At 45.7% G+C, this 8,464-nt stretch overlaps 1 long non-coding RNA gene across 1 annotated transcript; it reads left to right on the forward strand.

Annotated features, from left to right (window-relative positions):
- Positions 1-5,775: 5,775 nt before the first annotated feature.
- Positions 5,776-7,419, forward strand: LOC102380376. The gene is made up of 3 exons (XR_322945.2): positions 5,776-5,908; positions 5,994-6,052; positions 7,280-7,419. It is a non-coding gene; the product is annotated as an uncharacterized LOC102380376 (long non-coding RNA).
- The last annotated feature ends 1,045 nt before the right edge of the window (positions 7,420-8,464 follow it).

Consider the following 8,464-nt stretch of genomic DNA (forward strand, 5'->3'; position numbering starts at 1 on the left):
TCTAGCAATCCCTAGCTGTTTGGTTTTACAGGGTGTAGGATTTTTTCTTGTCTTGCTTTCTGGGATGGGTTGGCTGTTTAGGTTGCATCTGTCTGTTTGAGTTCAGTACAGGTTCCTATGGGGTCCTGTGTTCTCTGCGCAGGGATTTTCATTCCATTACTAATGCATCACTGACAGGCTGTAGTCATTCCAGGTCACAGATGTTGTTTGTCTGGCCCTTCTTATCATATTTTTAGAATCTGTGGGTGCGCCTATATGAGACATCTACTGCGGAGTTGCCTAATTAGCTCTGCAGTAAAGTCTCAGCATCTACACGTGTGGCCCTATTAGGCTGTAGTAAACTAATGAACTCTACTGTAAGTTAGTACTTGTAAACACAAGTACTATCCTACGGTGACATACTTTAATGTGCAGCAATGCACATGTAGATGCGGACACAGCTGGCTGGGGCATGAGGGTGCTCCAGTGCGGGGCTAGCCAGTGCTAGCCCGGACTGCAGCACCCTTGTGCCCCAGCCAGCCTCTCCACAAAACACTGAGCTGGGTCAGAGCTGCCCCAGGCTGGCAGACTGACACCCCCCACCCCAGCTCCCTGACAGCTAGGGCTGCTCTGACCCGGCTCGACATGCTGCAGTCCCAGGTGCACATGTAAATGTGGCTCCTGAGAGCAATAAACTCCAGCAAGATATGCGCCAGAGTTTATTGTGTCACATTAATTTCACATGTAGACGTGCCCTGTAGTGAGAAATTAACTGGGTTGCAAAAGCTGGATAGGGGTGCTGCAGATTTCATGGCAGGTGCTTCTTTCTCCTAAATGGTAGTTTTTCCAATTTTAGCTCTATATATGCTCTTTTAGGCTAGTTGCTGCAAGCAGGGTAGTGAGTATTTCTCGTACAAAGTAAAAGCAGTAAGCAGGACTCTGCATGAATGATGGACCAAGTCACTCATGCAGAGAAGTCCATAGACAGAAATGGTCTTCACACCAAGTCTTACACTCTGATATACCCATGCTTTGACCTTGTCCTTCCTTGTGCACTTCCAAGTAAGGGAACAGGTACGCAAAGGACTTGAGAATCATTAACAGTCCATACTGATGCCTGAAGCACCACTTAACTTGCAGTTGCTACAGTCCTTCTGCTCTGATGATAAAGAAAACACTCCTGCACCCACTGTTCAAGGACTTGTGGTCAGGCCTTCTCAAGACCTTGTCTTCAAGCTGTGCCTCCATTGCCTGTGTCAGGGCTGTCCAACTTCTGGACAGCTGGGGGCCACAAGCTGCATAGACCCCAGTCTTGGGGGATGCAAGGTGTAGGCCACAGACTGAGGGCTACTCACCCTCCTCAGGCTCTCCCCCTGCCAGAGGGGGAGTCTCACATGCCCTCTCCCCCTCCCCACATATACTCAGCAGGCAGCCCAGCTCCCCACTGTCTCCCAGGCCATACAGGCAGTCCAGCTCCTCTCTCCCCTCCCAGGCAACCCAGCTCTACTCTACCACACATGCAGCACCCCTCTCCCCTCCTGGCCACATGCCCACCTGAAGTGCAGGCAACCTTGTTTTTGCTTTTGTTGCATGCAATGCATGCACCCCCAACCTCGTCCTGCTGTGCCCCTCCCCCTATCCCCCTCCCCCTGTCCCCAGGAGTGGAAGCAGGAAATAGAAGCTGGAGGAGGGTGGTGGGCCAAGAGGTGGGGGCCATGTTGAGAGCCTGTGGGCTACATGCTAACCCTCTGGGGGCTGCTAGTTGGACAGCCTTGGTCTATGTCACTGTCTGTGTCCCTATGCCATCTTCTCTTTTTCACTGAATATGGTACTTCTGGGTATCGTGAGACAAGAGAATAAGTTTGCTTTCTTAATCATCCTTCTGTCTAACCATGGAGTCTCAAGGCTTGCAGGATCACTTTAGTATTTTTATTTTGGGTAAGAGTCTGATTAGAGGTTCAATAGTGGGACAGCATGTGGATTGGTGGGTATTTTTGTCTCACTCCATGTCTCCCTGTATTTTCACTGGCCTGGGGCACCTTCCTGACAAGGCCGTCAGATAGTGTTACCTGCTTTCTAGGAGCTGGACCAAGACCTGGCAAACTCTTGTCATGTATGCAGCTGAACAGCTATGAGAGAAAAAGCTTGCAATACGTTTTGCTCAATCTTGCCATTACTAAGAAACCCGGGAGGCATTTAGTCCCCCAGTCAGCAGGAAGAAGGATCTACATTTGTGCAGACAGTTTCCAAGTAACACTCCAGCGCAGCCTTTCCTTACCATCATTCACATCGGCAGTGACGGTAAGGATTGAGCAAGACAAGCAGCTCACTCCTTATCAGAAGTGAGAGGGGCTGAGAGGAGAGAGACTCGATTAAAATGCAGTACAAAGTATGCCAGTGATAGAGGGAGTGGAGAGAAAACAGGCTGAATGAGGGGTGGAGAGGGCACTAAAGGGTTTAGGGAAAGGCTTTACTTACAAGGTATTTTTGATTCCTTATGAAATATACCCTCTCTATCTGTTAGAGAAATGGACCTGGCTCATCAGAGGCTTCAAAGTTCTGTGCAATAAACTAATCTGAGATGGGGCCCAGCTTGCTGGGCCATTCAAAACCCATGTTCTGCTTTGACTTATTAGGCAGGTGGGCATCTACTCTGAACCACAGAACTGAAACTCACAGACTCCAGTTTGAGTCCATCTCCAAACCCAATAAACCCAGTACAGGTATGCAGATGAGCTGACTCAGAGGCTGTAGCACAAAGGCCCTCAGGCCCAGTGTTTTATCAGATGAAATGAAAATGTAAAGAGCATCAGAGAAATGTGGACAGCAGATTCTGAAAAACAGAGAGCAGGGCCCAAGTGGTCTGGGATAGATAAATGTCTGCCAGAATTAAGGGGCCTGTCTGTAGGGGGTCTCCTTTAGGAAACAATTTAATTACTGGAATATAGCTAAGAAGTTCCTCATCCTGACTGAACCTGGCGATGCTTGTAAAAAACCTTGCTTTTTACTTCCAGATGAGGTTATTCACCCAGAGGTGACTGCCCTACCCTGCTGTCGCCCACAGTCAGATACAGAGGAACAGGAACTGCATTTATATGGCCTTGCTTATAGTGGCAGAACCCAGAAGCAGAAAGGGGTATATGTAGAGGCAAAAGAAAAGGTGATCTAAAGTATTTATGACCTTACAAAGTTGCAAAAAAGGAACTGGATATGAAAGATTAGTCCAGCTCTTAGTTTGTTGCAGGCAATTCACCCATCTTCAGAAGATAAGGCCACACCAGGACAATGGAAATTGCATCTTCTTAATTTCTCAGTGATGCTCACCCCAGTCTTGTGCTTTTGAGACTTTCCTGCTCCTTGAGATGAGTGAAAACCATAGACTGGGAAAGACTTTAGAAATTAAAATAGTATGAATCCTTCCTTCCTTCCTTCTTTCCAGGGCTGTGTGAAGCTTCGGGTGGTGATTCGATTAGGATGAGATTCGGCCTGATTTGGTGGCCTCAGTTAAGAGGCTGTGACTTAGATGACTACACAGTCCGGTGGGTGGCGAATTTGCTAGAGGGTCACACCCAGAGAGTCGTGGTGGATGGGTCAGTTTCGACCTGGAAGGGTGTGGGCAGTGGGGTCCTGCAGGGCTTGGTCCTTGGACTGATACTCTTTAATGTCTTCATGAGCGACTTGGACGAGGGAGTGAAGTGTACTCTGTCCAAGTCTGCGGATGACACAAAGCTATGGGGAGAAGTGGACACGCTGGAGGGCAGGGAACAGCTGCAAGCAGACCTGGACAGGTTGGACAAGTGGGCAGAAAACAACAGAATGCAGTTTAACAAGGAGAAATGCAAAGTGCTGCACCTGGGGAGGAAAAATGTCCAGCACACCTACAGCCTAGGGAATGACCTGCTGGGTGGCACGGAAGCGGAAAGGGATCTTGGAGTCCTAGTGGACTCCAAGATGAACATGAGTCGGCAGTGTGACGAAGCCATCAGAAAAGCCAATGGCACTTTATCGTGCATCAGCAGATGCATGACGAATAGATCCAAAGAGGTGATACTTCCCCTCTATCGGGCACTGGTCAGACCGCAGTTGGAGTACTGCGTGCAATTCTGGGCGCCGCACTTCAAGAGGGATGCGGATAACCTGGAGAGGGTCCAGAGAAGGGCCACTCATATGGCTAAGGGCCTACGAAAAAACCCTGGGATTCACCGGCTCTTGCAGCAGCTTTAAGGGACTCATGGAAGAGCCCCCCATGTGGCACAGGGCAGCAGGGGGCAGTAGGGATTGTCCCCTGCCAGGCAGGAACTGGCGAGGCCAGAGTTTTTTTCCCCTTAAAGGGCTGTAGTTGGTGTAGGCAGGGCAACCATTGGGAGGGAGCCCCCCACACAGCGTGGGGCAGTGGGGGGGCAGCAGGGATCGCCCTCCTGCCCAGCAGCACCCAGTGAGTCGGGGCTTCTTTTCCCAAAGTGCCAGGAGCTGGGGTGGGCAGGGCAGCCATTGCCAGGCTGGGAGATCGGGCAGAGGATGGGCCTGGCCTGGCTGATTCAAAGATTCAGAAGCAGCCGAATCTCCGAATCAGATTTGGACAAATCGATTTGGGGCAGTGATTCAAATCACTGAAGCAAATCACTGTACCCCAAATCAGCTGAATCTGAATCTGAAGTGAACACTAGCCACTTCGCACAGGCCTAATTCCTTCCTTCCTTCCTTCCTTTCTCCAGTGCTTATTCCTGACACTCTCTAGGAACAGTTAAATCCAGAGGTTCTGCTTTGTGAGCTAAGCTCCATGTTTTTCACTTAGAATGGACCATGCTTTAGCAAAAGCCAATAATCAGAAAACATTTTTTTCTGCATTGTTCATGGCTCTGCTGCAGTGAATGGGAGCAGCATGAGGGCCCTTGGAAACTGGCCTGAGTGTAAGATAGCAATTGACTTCATATTTTATACCTTTGGCTTTGGTTCATAGTACATCACTAGCCCATAACAGTAATTTATCTCTGCTCTTTTTGGATCCTATTTCTTAAGCATTAGTGAGTGTAATGCTGAAGGAAAGATGGTTGTTTGATTTGCAAGTGAGGAAAAATTTAAGAGAGATGCGGAAAGCTGGCAATTGACAGGCCTCAAGTCCTACTACACTTGATCCTTTTGGAAGTGAATGGGCTTGATGCTCAGCTGGTATAAAAGGCTGCAGCACCATATCTTTGATATTGCCCTCATTTTCTTTCATAATTTCACAGGTTTAAGCCCAGAAAAGATTGTCTCATTTTCTGCCACAACACAGGCTACTCACATGAGATAAGGACCTGGCCTACTGACTTGAAGAGAGTTGTAGGATGTACATCAGGAGGGAATGTGACCAGGCAAAAATGATAAAGAGATAGGAAAGATATGACAACCAACTGTTTTTCTAAGGATCCCAATGGGAGAGAATGGGAACCGTGAGACTATGAGTCTTCCTAGTTTCTAAAATGGAAACCCATCTCTTTATTTCAGATTTGTTTGTTGCATCTTTTGTTATTTCCATAGGAGAGATTTTTTTTAAAGAAGTTCTAAATTTTTCTGCAAAATCCCAAACTTTCCTAGGTTCAATCCTCCCCCATCCCAATGCTGTCTCTGAGTCTATAGTGCAATGGGAAGAGAGCCTTCTGAAGACCAGGTGATCATCTCTGGCTTGCAGGTTGTCCTTTTGGGGCCTGACTGTGATGTTAACTAAGCAAAACAATGTGACACTAGTCAGGTTTAACACCCACTCTTTTGTGTGCTTTTCTTTTTTACTTTTAGTTTCTTGAAAGGTTTCCAAGAATACCAGGCAAGGAAATGAAATCTGCATCCCAAGGAAAAGATCCGTTTCCAAAACTGTTAATCTTTCCTTATGACATACTTTGGAATACAAATGTATCCAGAGGGGGTTTATTCAACAATATGTTGTGTTCATGTAAGTGATCGGATTGGGGTTTTATTATAACGGTACATATGTTAACAATAATTCAAACTTTATTCGCTCTGTTTCACCACCACAGCTGCTCTTGGTTTTTCTTATGGCCCCACCCGGTGATACTTGGAACTCAAACGGATACATGTATGTATTACAGAGAGTGATGTGTTTTACATTGCCATCAGAGGATCAAGCTTCCTTTTGCATGCTATACTACTGTAACAAACTCATAATCATGTAGGAACTGCATAATTGTTGCTATGCTGCACACCAAACCTTGTCAGGAAAGCAAAACTAGAACTCAGATCTGGCCACATCCTTACCCCATATGGAAAATTTCATGCATTCTTAGCATTTTAGTGCCTGTGAGACAGAGATGGACATTTCAATCTCCATCCAATTGAGGATCAGCCCCAGAAGCACAGTAAAATGACCCCTAAAAAGAACTCACATTACCAAATGCATGAAGACACACAGACAGCAAGGAAATGCTCAGTCTAATAGTACGTAGGGCTAATTAATAAATAGGAAGTATTTTCCATGAAAAATTTTGAATGAAATGAAAACTTTTCATTTACATTTTGGGATGAAACAAATTGCACTGAAAATTGTTAACACATTTCAGGTTTTTGGTTCCCATTCCCTTTGTCTTTTTCTACCTTCATAAAAAGAAAAAAAGTCAAAGAAAGAATGGAAAACAATATGAACACATTTTAAACCAATGAATAATTTTGGTTTGTTTCACTGAATGAGAACAGGGCAATCCAGATTGCTTGGTATACTAGGTTAATTCTAACAAAAAGCATTTTAATATAGCGAAATACAAAGTTATACGTCTTGGAAGGAGAACTGTGGGCTATAACCACAAAAAAGGGGGACTGTATTCTGGAAGGCAATAGCTGTATAGAGGATTTAGGATTCTCGGTACAAGAACAACTTAACATGAGTTCCCACTCAGATGCTTTGGGAAAAAGTAAGGGTAAGGGTGAGGCTGATATTGTAATGTACTGTGTACAGTTCAGGTGTCTACTTATGAAAGAATAAGGAGAAAAGAAAATAGAAAATTCATTCAAGGTTTCGAAAAAATGTGTAACAGTGACAGACTTACTAGTCAACACAATTCATTTAGCTTATCAAAAAAAGAAGATTGAGAAGTAACCTGATAACAGTGCAGAAGTATCTTCATGAAGAGAAAAGTCTGCATCCTAAAGAACTCTTGATCTAATTGGGTCTTCAGGAAGCAATGACTAGAAGCTGAAACCAAAAAAATTCAAATCAGGAATAAGGCACTGGGTTTGTTACTGATTTGGTCCACCTGGGCAAGAACCCCCAGTCTTAGTTATAAGGCTTGCATTGTCTCCTGTTTTTCAGCCATTCATGAATTATGTAATCATCTTTCACTCCAGTCGGTAGCTGAGCCCTCCATTTCCTTCTCTCACAATCTACATCTATGCAACCTGGATGCTGAAGTTCCAGCAATCACCTTTTACAGAATCCTGTACCTACTCTTTCAAGACCCTACAGCTAAGGCCTGGCAGATTCTTTTGCTCGCTGAGGCCTTGACTATGGCAAACCTTTTAGGATTCAGCATTTGGCCAACTGCTTACCCTCGTTTGTGTGTTTAGGCTGAAGTTCAAACTTCCTCCTGTCACCATTTCCGCAACTGGCAATTGAGTTCTCCAAAGAGACCTCAAGCAAGAGATCCCATCCAGAGGGAGAGCCTCAAGGGGCATTTATTCTGGTTTCGAAATTAAAAATGTACTTTTATTAAACATTGCCAAGTGTCTGTTGATGACTCCCATACCTTCTATATTCCCTCCCACCCCCTACAAGCCCCTCGTCACCTCATCACTGGACAGACTTCTCAGAATGACTGCAATGCATTAGCTTTGCATCCACCTAATACTGCCCCATCCATAATGTTAATAACTCTGACACTGGAATCCGGAAACCAGGCAACATGCCAGCTGTTGAGTTGTCTTTATTACTGTTCATGAGATAATTGGGCTGTGCTGAGCAACATGTGTATGATGATAGCAGTGCTGACAGAGAGTTAAGTTTTGTGCATGTGTCAGGGACTGTGTTTTACTATGCTCTCAATCCTGGGCAAGGCAGAGCAGAGAGCACAGGGTTTTGGTGTGCTAGCAGAACAGAGTTTTTTCAGAGTAGACATGGGTAGAAAGTAATGCTAGACTCAGTACTGTGATTTAGTCCCAATCTCCCCTGCTTTCCGCCATCATGTGTCTGCTTCCTTGCTCACCAGCTCTATGAATGAATCAGGAGTGGGCTGCGGATTGAACAGCAGGGTACCTGCACAGGCACGCCATTACAAAATCCTCAAGCATGCAAGCGAGGCATGCAGTGTCTTATTCCACGTGTTGGTAGCCCTACAGCAAAGCAGAACCAGGCCCATGGCATTATGCACTGATAACTGGGTTTGAATTTAAATTTGGTGACTCCTTTAAAAGTCATTTGTGCTTGCTTTCCCTGAAACACTGCACAATTGAGTTTCCCTGCCCACTTAATGCTGAAGGGGGTGGGGGGGAAGTCATTCCT

Source organism: Alligator sinensis, unplaced genomic scaffold, assembly GCF_000455745.1.
Source record: "Alligator sinensis unplaced genomic scaffold, ASM45574v1 scaffold366_1, whole genome shotgun sequence".
Lineage (NCBI taxonomy): Eukaryota > Metazoa > Chordata > Crocodylia > Alligatoridae > Alligator > Alligator sinensis.